General features: G+C 46.7%; 1 long non-coding RNA gene across 14 annotated transcripts in view; it reads right to left on the minus strand.

The window, feature by feature from the left end:
- Window positions 1–2,659: 2,659 nt before the first annotated feature.
- LOC115607363 overlaps window positions 2,660–14,516 on the minus strand; it is a 65,179-nt gene continuing 53,322 nt past the window's right edge. For 5 of the 14 annotated variants that reach the window (XR_003991202.1, XR_003991192.1, XR_003991199.1 and 2 more), the window contains 3 exons: window positions 9,447–9,611; window positions 6,965–7,130; window positions 2,660–5,059 (listed from right to left, as the gene is read on the minus strand). This is a non-coding gene — a long non-coding RNA (uncharacterized LOC115607363). The remainder of the gene's footprint in view (window positions 5,060–6,964; window positions 7,131–9,446; window positions 9,612–14,516) is intronic. The other 9 variants (XR_004389903.1, XR_003991201.1, XR_003991200.1 and 6 more) reach the window with 9 other exon arrangements.

The following is a 14,516-nucleotide window of genomic DNA, read 5'->3' on the forward strand; positions in this document are numbered from 1 at the left end:
CCAATTCATTTACTTTTCATCTCATGGCTGATTTATTTAAAGACTACAGTTTCAACCCTATTTCTGTCCTTTCTTGTGAGGCCAACTTTTTTTATGCCCTCTTAAATCTTCTCTCAGGTTGTTTGAAGCACCATTGGTGTTCATAGTCAAGATGATTCTTCAAAATATGTATCACCAACATATTCCCTAGTTATATATTTACTCCATGAGGCAAGTCATCTCCCTGTAAAACTTCCCTTCATCTCTTGCATTTCAATTTTCTCCCCTCCCCATATACCCAGGCTACTCATACTTTACTTCTTCCATTTCACTCTTCTACTCTCTCACAGCAGCAATAACTCTCACCATGATTAAGACAACTAAGTCTAGTGTACCAACCAACCCATATTAACTGTCCTTTCTGGTTGTCTGCATCACACACAATGCTCCTTATTCTGGAAGGTCATTTGAGTAACTCCTGGCAATTACTCAGCTGAATATTGATCTCAGCATCATTCTGTATTTATGTGCCTGTCCAATGCTTTCTGTTAGCACATAGCATTGAAAAGCAACAGCTTTCACTATTGTTTCTTTCATAAGAACAGGAAAACTGGAAAAAAGGGCTAAGTCTTCAAAGGTTTCCAAAGAGAAACTCTATTCTTCTGTTTATGTTCTCCCTCCCTTTACTGTTAAACCCCTTTCCATTCATTCTCCTGACCTCTAGCAATAGGTGGATACACCAACAAATGATTGTTCAGTAGCTAAAGGGAAGTCTCATGCTTCCATTACTGGGACTAACTCTAAGAAAGGCTGGTGGACAGAAGAACATACTGTCTACCTACACCAAGCAGCAGCTTTACCCTCATGGGATGTCCTTCAGTGCCCCCCATCTCTCACAGTCTAGTAACCTGCCTGCAGCAAGGACCCAGGAGTACCTTGGACTAACAACTCAGGATAATACTGCTTGAATTAGGTGGCTTCAAACACACACAAAAGCTTTGTCTCCCCTTTGCACTGGGTTTGAAGAGGGGAACCAAACACTTGCCAAAGACCAGAGCTCAATTGCCAAATATTAACCTACATCTGCACACCTCAGCAACAGAAAACAAGTTAACCCAAACTCTTCAGCAGCCCACCAGCATCCCCTCTTACCTTTTCTCCTTGGACATTGCCTCCTTGCTGCTAGTCCTCTCCTTCCCAGCACAACCTGCCTGCTGCAGCATAAGGTGTTAATGGCTCCAACAAGCATATACCAGACTAGAAGTGAAGGAAGTGCTCATCACCCTTCTTACAGGCTAAAGAGCACTTAAGCCTCTCCTTTTATAGACTAGGGACCTGGAGACACTCAGAACTACTAAGTATGGGCACCTGATGAAGGCAGAAGTAGGCAGGACTATCCTGGGTTTGGTTACACATGGGTAGGTTGGAGGAAATATGGGAGAGACGGAGTTTGGCTGATTGGGAATATTAGTTCAAAAATGTGACTTAACAACTCAGCAGACACTTCAAGTTGACCCTGGAAATGGGACTGAGAGAGCTTTCACCTGCTTTTTGAGGAAACAGGGGCATATGGGTGTTCTGGAGCTATATCCCACACTGCATCTCCAAGTACACCTGATTTGTTTCATCTGCTTCTCTTGATTGAGGCAAAAAACCCAGAGAGGCCCCAAGGACTTGTCAAGTGCTCAGGCTAAAGAGACAATAATCCTGCCAATCAGTTTAAAAGGGGGATGCTGCCTTTACTTTGCCCTTTGCAATAATCTCTGGCAAAATAAGATGGTCTAAAAGAAGCAGGTGAAAGCTGTGAAGAGGGGAAAGGCAACAACAAGGAATGACACTTGTCATGGGAAGTGCTGGCTTCTGAGCTGCAGGTTTGGCCAAGGGAAGGAGGAAACAGTCTGCGGTGTACAAAGGCTGGTAGGAGAGGGCCTTTAGTTTACCAGGGCAAAAACATTGCAAAAGCAGGGATACAGTGTGCTGTATCAAAGAAACATAAGGGAAAGAAAAGGGAGAAGAGTGCCTGGAAAAGTGCAGGATGCTGTAGTGGCAGCTGTCACTTTGGGGGGGGTCCATTGCAGTGGTCCCCAACCCATATGCAGAACCATGGCAGGAACAGGCACATTCTGATTTATGCAGATGCTTCCTGCCAATTAAGTGGCAGCGAAATGTGCAGATTTTACACTTGGAAGTCAAATGTATTCAAGGGGATTCTCTTTTCATTAGGCATATAATGCACGTCCCTGAATCCTCTGATGGAATATTTAAATGGTGTTTTAAGAGAGTAGTTTTCCTTCAGCATCAAGTAAATGGCAACGAACTTTCAGAGGAAGAAAGGGAATATAAATCAGTCCTGCCACACTAATGGTGCTTTTCTGCAAACATCAGCTTTATATGGTTTTATACAGCCCCTTTGTGTTGGGAATCCTTTTCCATCCTCAGATTCTTGGGGTGATGGGGGAGAACTGGGTGGCAGGGGATAGGAAGGGGGATTAAGGGTGAGGTGTGACACAAGAGGAGGTCAGATCCAGAGAGACAACAGAGGGAACAACATGAGCAGGGAGTGGGAGAGACACCAGGGAGGGAGATTCTGATGAGGTCAGCCTGGGAATCCTCATGCTGTAATGAACAGGCAGCTGGTTTCTATAGAAACACTGAGATGGGATTTAACACATTCAATGGACACGTTCTAATGTCAGCGTTTAATAAAAAACCCAATAGAGATACAGTGGGGGAATCCTTATCACACGTGCAGGCCATGGTTTTCCTCCAGTGTGTCAGCAGCATGCTGGAAAATAATAAATAATAGAAAATGATTAAAAAATCTTCAAGAATTACTCACAATGCCCATGGTTTCCCTGGCTCTGCAATGTACATATCCTTAAACAGTCAGCACCCAAACTACTCTGTAACTGTGTGAACAACTGCCCCTTGATGGTTTCTAACATCCCCATTCCTGTTGGTGCAGATGTTCAGCCCTCTGAGAGGTCAGCCAGACCCACGTTGTAAGCACTAAAACAACTTAAAAGCGATACAGAGGGGGATTTGTTTCCTTTTCCTTTAAAACCCAGCGAGACAGCAGCTGCTCTGATGTAACTTGTCCTATCAATTTCCCCAAAGAAGTGCAAATTAGAGCTGGGAAGGTATGAAATGCAATCATCTTGCCTTAGCAATAGGAGGCTGCTTCAGCAAAAGGAGAACAGCTGCCCTCTTTAAGTGTCAGCAAAGCCCTGGAGCAAAGCAGAGCTCAGCACAGCTCCCAAGGACAGGCACTGGGCAAGGGACACCCACCAGGGTGTCCCCTCGGGGTCCCAGTCAGTTCTGGGCCAGCAGGGAAAAGGTGCAGTCCCAAATTGCTGCTCACCAGACAGGGAGAGGAGATGGGACCAGCCATCACCATCCTCAAACCCAACACACTCCCATCCAGCCCCTCAAAATGAGGGAGCTTGTGTGTTTTTGCCCTGATCCATCTTGCTGGATAAATCCTCTCGATACAGAGCATGTCTTTGCTTCTTGGAGTGTAGTTGCTTTTGGGTATTCCTCACAAACCCATGCCATGATACCCTGCACCATCACTGAGAGGAGGAGGAGGGAACCTCTTCCTCTGGCAACCATAGATAACATAAAGACCTCAGAGTTTCTCAGGGCATTGCTGTTTTCTGCCTTGTTTCAGCAAAGCTCTTCCCATGACCCAGTGCAGCTCCCACCCCAGACCCTCCAAGATGCAGCATCAGGAAATGAGACCTTGCTTCAGATTCTTCCCCGAGCTCGCAGTCGGTGTCACAGCCTTTGGGTGGCACCAAGGTCCAGCCACGGGCACAAGCACACACGAGGGGCTGCAAAGACAGACCAAGTAGTCTGAACTTCAAAATGAGATCTGCTTTCCAGCCACGGGCAAGGCCACTCAGAGGGAGTAAAACCAGGGCTAAGTGGCTCTTTTGCAAGAATCATTTGCTAAATTAGAGTATCTCCAGGATTGTCCAGGAAATCAAATCATGTAATGAACTGTTGCCACACAGCAAATCCCATTCATAGGCAGTTTGTTGAAGGTGATAAAAATCAATCCAAGTGAACACCTTTCTTAGAGGTCTTGTCTCTGCAATGGAGCAAAGGAGGGGACCGTCCTGGGGATGGCAGGAGCTGCTTCTTCCCCTCATCCCTGGCACATCCCATGGTGTGCATGGGGCTCCAGCTCAGTCCCTGGAAAAGATCAGGTTCAGGTTTGCTATGAGCGTGCTGGGTTCACCACCACCTTCCTCTCATGGCAGGTAAACATGGGAGTGGGAAAGCTCTTTGCTGGAGGCATTCCTTTTCAGTACAGATGATCATAAGAGCAAAATAAATCATCTTTTCTTTTCACCATAAAAATGTTTTACACCATTCAATTAAAGCCTCTGAGATAAACCCATTTCTCCTGGGTGTTTTCCCTTGCTCTACTCTTTCTGTCGGAAGTCATTTCAATATTTTACTATCTTAGTAATAAAAAATACATAATGGTTTGTGAGGCAATATTATTTCAGCTGCTTGCTCACTATATGAAGAAATTCAGAGCAGTCTTCTGCTTCCCTTTACACTGGAGATAAAAACATAGGCCTGAGCACCAAGGGGCTGTGATGGGAATAGGTCATTTGCTTGGGGTTGCCACAAAGGCTCTGGGCAACCAGGGAAAGCCTAGCCGGATTTCTGTCCCTAAAGACGATGGGTAAGGCATTGCAAAGCCATATTTCCATTTCTTCCTCAAAGTATACATGAAACAAAGAAAAAGGGAGGTGAATCAACACTTCTGTAATTATTAATTAAGCTGTATCCTTTAAAACACTATATGCTTAAGTGGTCCCAAGTGGAACAATGTATCTTTCTCCTGGTGTTAAGAGCAGCAATAAATCTACAATTACTTTATTACTCAGCCCTACTAAAAAATGCATTAAGCCCTTCTAGCAAATTTGAGTTTTATAAAACAATTACTTGATTCTGACCTTAGAAAGAGCCAAAGTCAAATGAGATGTCACTGGATGCTTGTCAGCCCCCATGTGTTTCATTTTGAAACTGATCCTCTATTCCTGGTGTCACCAGAAAGAGATTCCTTAAGTTAAAAAGAGTGAGGCATGTCTAGGGTGAGTATCAGGAACAAGACTTACAGGAAACAGCAGGACATGAGAAGGGCTTGCTTGCGTTCAGGAATGTGTATGTGTATGTACATAAGCATATATATGCACACACACGTATAAAACCCCCTCAAAATACTTTTATACGCATCTTTTAAAACTCCCTTCTGTTAGCTGTCATGGTATTTTCCCTTCCTGTGCAAGAACAAAGGGATAAAGAGCCCCCCAGGAAACAAACATCCCGTTATGTCATGCAAAGGCCTCATTAATAAAGGATGAGTGAAGGGGAGGGCAGGAGATGCAGGAAACAGGAGCAGAGCTTGCAGCCTAATTACACCATTCTCCAAAATTTCTCAGGAGGCATTGGCTGGGGTGGTAAATATTTTATAAGGGGAGCTCCCTTTCTCTTCATGCTTCTCCTTAGGCCCTCTCCTGAACCAATTACTTGCTTTGTAGAGGGAAACACTGCTAATTTTAGCCTTATTGGGCTCTGCACGCAAAGCAAGGGATGTTCCCTGGATGACTGGCATTTTGGTTCCTACCTGACAGCAATGGTCTGTGTGATGACCTGGCAAATGTGCCATCCTGGATATGGGGGGGATCCCTCATTGTATGGCCAAGGACAGGGCTGGGGATGTGGCAGGAGCCATCCCCACCCGCTGAGGACACCACAGTGCCCTCCATTTGCATGCTCCAGTTCCCACTGCTCTTCCACTATCTCTCCTGTGCACATAAATCATCCCATCCCATGCACATGCTTGGAAAAGAAGAGACAGTGGAAGTAGCTACTGAGGAATTAAAACTGTTTCAATAGAACCAAAGAAATAAAGAATATGAGGGAAAGGAGGAGGAAGAAATACTCCAGCCTCCCAAATTAAAGTCACTTTGAAATCCTTCTGCTCTTTTCCTGAAAGCATTTGCAGCTCTAATGAAACAGACCTGGAGCCAGCCAGGTCGCAAGGGCAGTGCCTGTGCATGGGAACGTGAGATGTGGAGCATGGCTGGATAGGCAGGAGCATCAAGGAGCTCAGACAGCTCTTTCCCTGACCTGTCCACTGCTAATGAAAGGAATAGAGGGGCTTAAAGCAGCCAGCACAAATTGGCTATAAATTGGTATTTCGGCATGTTCCCTGATGCCTCAGCATCCAGCCGCGGCGTCAAGGCCAAGGCCAGGCTGGGGGAGCATGTGTGGGCTCCAGTACACGGCTGGAAAAAGCTTCTTCTCTGTAAGTAGCTGCCAACAGGCTCAGAAGGGGACGGACCCAGGCTCCCCACTGAGCCCCAGCTGCACCCAAACCACAAGGCTGGGGGAGACTGTGCAGGTCTCAGTTTCCCCACTGGAAGTTCAGACAAGCTTCTCCATCTAAGCAGAAAGATGCAAGGAGTCGAACCAAGGGTCCAGTAGTGGGAGTCTGGGGAGAAGTATGGACCAGTATGGGGGGTCCCTGCTACATAATCCAGCAGCCCATAATGTGCACCCTGGGGACTTTCTATTCCCTCTTCCTGCTTTGCTCCCCATTCCTTTGAGGGCATGGCTGGAATAAGTCCCTAGGCTGGCACAGCCCTGCTCACTTGTGCTCTGATAGCAGAAAGGAGAAAGCCTCAGGGGAACCAGCATCCCCCACCCCATCCTGATCTGCCTGTGTTGTCCCCAGGCTGACACCAGCACACCAACATTGACCATTCTGGGCATGATCCTGCCTACATTTCGTTGTGAATCCCAAGGGATGGAGGATGCCACACAACAAGCAACTGCCTGAAGCACTGAGGCAAGACACCCACCATGGGGCTTCACGTTGCTTGGTAGGGAAACCTGCTTCATCCCCACCTGCACGGCTGAGAGTGTATTTCAGTTCTACAGACTAGAGTTCACCTTCTATTACCTGTGTCCTGCTTCATCCATTGCTTTTTAGGCTTCTCAGATGTTTTACCTTCATTTGTTATCTCTTGGATTTCAGCACACAAAGTCCCAGCCCTGGGATCGCATGGCGCTGGCGGCATTCCTGTCGCACCCAGTTCTTGTCCCTTTGCCATGGCAGGTGCTTCCCCCTTTAGCAACATGGCACAAAGGAAACAACATAAAATCAGCAATTGCAAGAAGCACACAACATTTTCAGTGCATTCAAAGTGGTTTTTTCCCTTTCCTCTTTGAAATATACTAAGGAAAAAAGGAACTGGGACAATAATTTGATCAGTGTATGCCCCCCCTTCCCTTTTGTGCAGGGATTTTTGCAGCAGTTCTGTCCTCCTGAAGCCTGACTGATCCAAAGGACTCCCTGACTGAGATGTAACATTTCCCCTGACTCAGAAAATCCACACTGATCTTTTAACAGGATTTCCCATGGCTTGGCTATAATGTGGATTAAATAAAATAAGAAAAACCCACCCAGCTTTTCCCTTTCAGCTACGGGCACTTGCTCAGTCCAGTGTGCTTTTGTGCTAGGGAGGAGATTTGGAAGCTGGAAGGTTGCAAAGCAGAGGAATGGTCTGATCTGCAAATGTACACCGAATCCCTGTAAACTGCTGTAAGTTTACAGCTTTCTGTGCTATGCTGAAGAGCTGCCAGTGGAGGAGGAGAAGGCATTGTACCTGACTGCAAACTGACATTCCACTGATGTTCCACCTGCCTTCCCACTGATGTATATATGCACAGACTATGAAGAGCAAGCCTCTTCATGCTGACAGCTTCTCCTCTTTACTGTATGAATAATAACTGAGTACTAGTAAGGGATGAATTTTCTCCTCCATCCTCATTCCACTAGGTCTCCATCCCCAGATGGTAAACAGGAGTTAACCATCCTGGACTCCTGTCTGAGGTATAGCCCTCTAATAACACCATATGGGCAGACTTACAGCTTCAAGAGCTTTCAGCAAAAGTGGTCTCTCTGCTAAGCCCAGGGCCAACACGATGGGTCAGAACTGCATGGTGGGGTGGGATTTTGGGGTTGGAGCAGCCACAATGTCTTGGATGAAGCCAGACCTGCAGGACCATCAGAGCCTGCACACCCAAAACAAAAAAACATCCTACTGCACTACACGCTCTGGAGACCCCCCATCCAGCCCCTGCTGTGACAAAAGACATGCTCAGGACAGGCAGGAGGGCAGCATGGGCATTCCCCCTCCTTAAGCCCTCGTAAACCCAGAGCTGTGGGACACAGCAGTGTCCTGATGCAGAGCTGGCGCCACCAAAAGCATCAGAGACAGCAGAGCACGGGGACCAGTCCCCAGCAGCAAGCCTGACACTTAGGATGTCAAAAATCCTCCTGCTTCTGCCCCATAGCCCACTCGAGACAGCTTCACTTTGCTGGATTTACCCCCAAACGCAGCACAACCAACTGTTGCCTTTACCCCCTGTGCATCAATGGCTAAAAATCACCCAACAGCAACAGCTAAACAGCTCCCCAGAGCACTAATCCCTGTGCTACAATTACACTTCAGGCCAGATGAAGAATTCATCACTACAGCCTGGCCACGCTCATTAATCCCCCCAGAAGATCTCCTTGTCTCTGCCCCTTCTCCCTCCTTCCCTCTGCACAGGAGACAGAGACGAGGGCTGGGACGTCGCCAGTCATGTTCATTCCCTTCCCTCTTCGAGACAACTAATAAGATCTGCGTAGGCGAATGTCTCCTGCACTGTGTTGGATCTACTCTCACATGGATCGAGGCATGTGATGGGAGCACCGTGGGGCGGGAATGTGGATGTCCGTGCGCTGGATGCACTCACACTGAGCCAGGGGTTGTGTGCATGCAGCAGCCGATGCAGTGCTGTGCTCTCCTCCCTTAAAGGTTCAATCAATCCATTATCCTCTTTATTAGGCTGTTGCACGCTGGAATAGCTGTGCAGAAGGGGAAGGGGTGTCTCTTCCCCTTCTTGGAGCTGTCAGAGGAATGAACTTGATAGGTTTCAAGCTTTAATCCTCATTCCCCCCTCTACCAACATGCTGCCAATTCCCTGTCCTCCCCCTCCACAAAAGCACCCAGAAAGGAGCAGCAATAAAAAGCTTTTTTGAATGCTTGAACACTGGTGATACCAGCCTCCAGGCTGGGAGCAAGTTATACACTCACACAAATCTGCACCCAATGCTGATGTAACCTACACATTGCTTCTTGCTGCTTTGCTCTCCCATAAAAGGTTTTTCCCAGCGCTAATCTGCTCCTCTCCCCCTGGGCAGACTGAAGAGATGAGCTCTGCAACACACGAAATGAGGCGGGCAGGTCTCAGACCTTCCCATCACAGACACGCAGCAGGAATCAGCACCCATCGAGGACCTCAGAGAGGAGGTTTGGCACTCTAACAACACCTAATTTATCATATCAGGGACAGGAGGAGATGGACAGCTTTAGCCCACTGGAAAAGATGGATACCTGGTCCCACGGAGGAGAAAGGAAGGCTGAACACCCGGCTGCTCATTTCTACACACTTAAATCAATCACAGGTCCAGATTTCTGGAGACAAGTGAAGAGTTGCTTAGGGCTGATGGGTGTTTTTCTGTCACCATGATTTTGTTTTGATTTTCGAGCTCTCAGCCTCTGCAGAACATAAAATTTCCATAAGAATATTTTCCATCAGTTTTACATCAGAAAAATCAAAAGTTTTCCACAGTCTCAAGTTAACACTGAAACAAAACCAGTGTCTTTTCCCTATAGCCCAACACTCATTTGCTGCTTGGAAACCTCATGGACATCTTAATTTGCCAGTCTCCAGGACTGTCACTTCATGCATCCCTCCACTTCGGTATTTACCTGGGTATGAATTTGTCTGGATCGGTACCTACTTCCCCTAACTCTCTCTTGAAAGCAAGAGTTAAAATGTTATACTTAATGACCTAAGAAACAGGACACCCAGCAAAAAAAATCCATCTATACAAACCTCCAGTGAATGCTTCATCTAAAAATAAGCTCATTTCCTGCAGTTAAACCTTATACCTGCTGCCGGAAACCTGAATCACGCTGCCAGCAAGATATCAATCTCAAAACACAAACAGCACCTTTGGCTTTTGAAAGCTATTTGGAGATCAGGGGGTGGATCCTAATGGGTTACATAAACCATCCTGGATGGACCACGAATGAAAATATAAGTGGCAAAGCCAGTGCAAGTCAGAATCAGGTGGATTATCCGCCTGTGGTCAAGCAGCAGGAATCCATGGACTTCCATGGAGCCCTGTTGATTCATAGTAGCTGATCCACGTTTTCCCTTAAGAAGCCTTTAATTTCAGTCAGTGTGAAAACAGCAGGTAGGTTTTAACTCCAGCATGTGGGGTTAAGGGTTCTACCCACCACCAAGAGCTTAGCGGAGGTGAGGCATCAGGTGGTGCTCCTCTTGGAGAGGGGTGGATTTCTCCTACAAAGATTGTCCCCTTCCTTGTGCCTCTGGTGGGCTTCTCATAAGAACAAAATCACCTTCTTATAAAATTAGCTATAGCTTAGCTGGAAAATGTGAACGTGCCATTTTTTAGGAGGCACAGTACCAAGTTCCTTTACACAGATCCCAGCATATACCCAAGTACAGCTGCTCTCTTCCCTTCCTTGAGTTCACTCTGTAATTATATCGCATAAAAGCAATCAAGTTCCCTTGCCAAGATTTGTTCGCTTTATCCTCCAGGGTCTAATCTCAAACCCTACGTGAGTATATTTAAGGCATCATGGTTTGAGTGCTGGAGCATTGGGCTCTGCACAGCTCCTCGAGGGAGACAGGCAGTGCTGCTGTCCTTGGGCAGCTGGTGGGAAGGAGATATGAAGGATGTGGTTCCAACCCTGCTTTCCTTCCTAGATTTCCTCTGTGTGGGTACAAGGTGGTTTTGGTGGTGACCTTATACCCACCTTTACCTGCTTGGTGCCCCTATGCTCTCTTAGAGGTGCTGGGTGTCTTCCGCAGAGCACAGAGACGTTCATCTACAGCTCCTCCTGCCCTTTATCCCTGGCATGGCAAGGACAGGGTCAGCCAAAGCCACTTTCCATCTAGTTTTTATTCTGTTCAGGTCAAGGGGTTATTAATCATCAAGAAGTTCTGTCGATCCTTTTAGGACACCACTTCTGCTTTTGGTTTTCATCACCGCCCTGTCACTTTTCCAGTTGCTCACCACTTTCTGGGCTGGTAGCATCTGAGGACTTCAGGAGGAGGTTGCCTTTTTCCCATTTCCTCTTGGCAATGTCCAGTTTGATGCAGGTTTACTTTTCTTCACCACTATCACGGCTGCATCCAGCCCTCAGTTTGGAAACGACTGACATTTGGGAGCCAGTTAAATCAATAGCTTAGGGTATGCAGGTCCACAGTGCTTTATTTACCCTTCTGTAGATCTTGCCAGGTTTTTCCCTCTTCCTTGCAAGAGCTATTTTACAGAGTTCTTCTCACTTACACACTGCTTTTGAAGCCTTGATAACTTCCTCCCATCCCTCACATAGCCAAAGGTGAAAGCTTTGTATTACAGAAACACAATGAGCAAAATATTCCCACTGTTGGACATAACAGCTTTGGATCACTGGTTCTGCACAAAGACAGCTCACAGATTCCTGGCCAGAAATGTACCAAGCTCCATTATAAAACTAGATTGGTTTCCTTAATTCCATGTGAAGGCCATCCCAAGGTCTTGCTCTTCCCATGGTTATAAACATTTGTTTAATTCCTAGCCTAAATTACCAGGCCAGCTTCTCCCACATCATTGCTTTTTACAAAGCTCTTCTCCTTTCTTGGCACTTACTCCCGACATCATCTGTTATGAGCAATTGTGCCTCCTTTGAGCTCATTTTGGTAGGAAAGGTGTCTCTTTATCAAATCCCAGTGGACTGACAGGTCTGGCCCTGGCTGACCTTCCATTGCTCAGGCTGGAATTCCCTTTGAGAGCCATATCCCAGGACTGCACACAACCTCGGGTGAAGATCCTCCCACTCCCTCGTACAGTGAAGCTACGGAGCAGATGAAACACTTGAGGAACACTTTTGCTTTGTTTTCATCTCAGCTGTCCTTTGCTTTGATCTTGAATAGTGGTTTCTATCATCCTATTCTGAGGAAGATGCAGTGTGCATTTAAACAGGATGTGGTGTGTGTGTGTGCACATAGCATCGAGATAGCCAAATAAATGATGAAAGGAAAATAAAGAGGCCAGAGCACAGTGTTTGAAGGATTCCCTTTGAGGCAGCTTCACATCAGGACCTGGCAGCAACTAGTCAGTTTATTTTCCTCCTCAGTGGGATTAATTACATGGCAAGTGGAATTCAAGGAGTGCGATGGCAAAACTTTTAAGCTTTAGTATGACTCGTCCAGGTCAACACATCCCAGCTGAAAATCAGCATGTGTTATACAGCACGTTCAGTGCCTTACAGCAAGACCCATGAGACAGTAATGGGCATGCTTCCCATGAGCAGTCTCAGATCTTGGGCTCTTCCCATAAGCATCACTCCATGCTGTATCCCAGCAGAGGTATCCGGGCTGGTGCTCACTGTCTCATTCGTTTTATCTAGACAACATGAGTACTGTGCCTGGAGCTGAGTTGCAGATGGAGTTTTCTCCTCTTTGACTACACTGTGTCATAGAATCATAGAATCACAGAATACCAGATTGAAGGGACCTCAAGGATCATCTGATTCAACCTTTCTAGGCAAAGCATGACCTAGATTAGATGTCCCAGCACTCGGTCCTGCTGAATCTTAACAGTGTCCAGTTTTGGGGAATTCACCACTTCCCTTGGGAGATTATTCCAGTGGCTGTTTCCATTGGGAAAAATTTTCCTCTTGTGTCCCGTTGGAATCTCCCCAGCAGCAACTTGTGCCCATCAGCCCTTGTCTTTTCCATGTGACTCCTGGTAAAAAGAGAGTCTCCACCTTCTTTGTAGACACCCTTTAAATACTGAAATGTGGTGGTAAGGTCTCCCCTGAGCCTTTTTTTCTCCAGGCTGAACAAGCCCAGCTCTCTCAGCCTTTCCCCACATAGCTTCCAAGTCCTTGGATCATCTCTGTGGCCCTTCTCTGGCCTCTTCCAGTGCTGTTTTCCCAGCAGTCCAAATGCACCGGGCCATATTTATTCTGGGGTGTCGCATAGGAATTTCCCAGGTGACATGTAGACAGGACCAATGGCAGCTACTCAAACACAGAGAGCTCACATGGGTCATCTGCTCAGGCAGCTGCTTCTCAGCCCCTTGCTAAGGATGACACTTGCTGTTACCCACAGTTTACTTTCACACGTAACTGGCCGTTTGTGAACCTCTCTTTGCCATGGCAGACTCTGATTTTTACTGCTATGTGAAGCATTAATTAACAGCAATTTTGCCTTCATTCGAGCTCAAAGAGAGCAGCTAGTGAAGCTTTCACACATTCAGATGCTGCTTTTGCAGCCTGGAAAGGTGCTTGCCTGCTCCCCTTTCTGAGCTACAGCCTACTTGCGCTGACCTCGCTAGCTCAGGGGACTTCGCCAGTGCCTTTTCTCACGTTCCCCAACTGGAAGGGCTGTTGGTCTGTTTTCACATCTTACAGTATGTTTCTGTGCTCTTTTTCTTTTCAGTTGGTTTCCCAAGGAAACAAGGCTTACGTGATTATCCTGTGTTTGTGTGTGGGCGAGAAAAGAGAATTAGGCTCCTTTTAATAACTTTTAAACCTGCTGGGCAGTTGCACCCAAGTTGGGCAGCAAGGTTAGAGATAGCATCTTCTGTTGACGGTATTTTCATGCAAACAGGCTGCACTGAAAGTAAAATCATGGCATTTTGTGTCCCTGCTGAGAAAGACCCTCGACCAATAAGAGCCCAACCACACTATAGACGTCAGAGAACACACAAAAAGACCCAACTGCACAAGCAAGACCAGTTACCTGTCCACATTGTGTAAAAGAAAATGAAGTGTGAAGTATTTATACAGTGACCATACGCATCAAATATATAGAAGAGGGAGAGGGATAGTGAGAGAGCAAGTCAAGGGGTGCCTGATGCAGTGTACCAGCAGAGTCTGCCTCTTAAATTATCAATTGAAACCCCAGCTTTGGAATCCCAAACTGAATCCCTGGAAATCTGAGGCCTTTGATAAATACCAAAATTGCCTCAGACCCCTACACTTCAAAAATTAGAGCCTTCCTGAAGAATTCCTCTTTGTTACCCTCCCAACACCACCTGAGTGGCTGCAGGAAGCACCTGCAGACAGCAATCACACACTGCAATTCAATCTTTAACCAGCTTTCAGAATATCTTTCAATCTTCCCAATGAAGGGATCTTCCTTGTCTACCACGTGCTCCCTTTCATGTGGGCCCCAGCGTTGCTGTTTCTGGGAAAGCTGTTGGGACGTGAGGGCAGCAGACAGTGCGGTTCGGTTGCGTGTGTGAGAGGGAACCAAGAAACAGATCCACAGCAAGAGACAGAAAGGTTTTTTCCAGCTCCTCTTCAGCGGACAGCACACAGCACAAGGAGATTTCTTTCCTTGCTGATTTATTCTTGGGCTTTCAGGCTGTTTTACTT

This window comes from Strigops habroptila, chromosome 4, assembly GCF_004027225.2.
Source record: "Strigops habroptila isolate Jane chromosome 4, bStrHab1.2.pri, whole genome shotgun sequence".
NCBI classification, from domain to species: Eukaryota; Metazoa; Chordata; class Aves; order Psittaciformes; family Psittacidae; genus Strigops; species Strigops habroptila.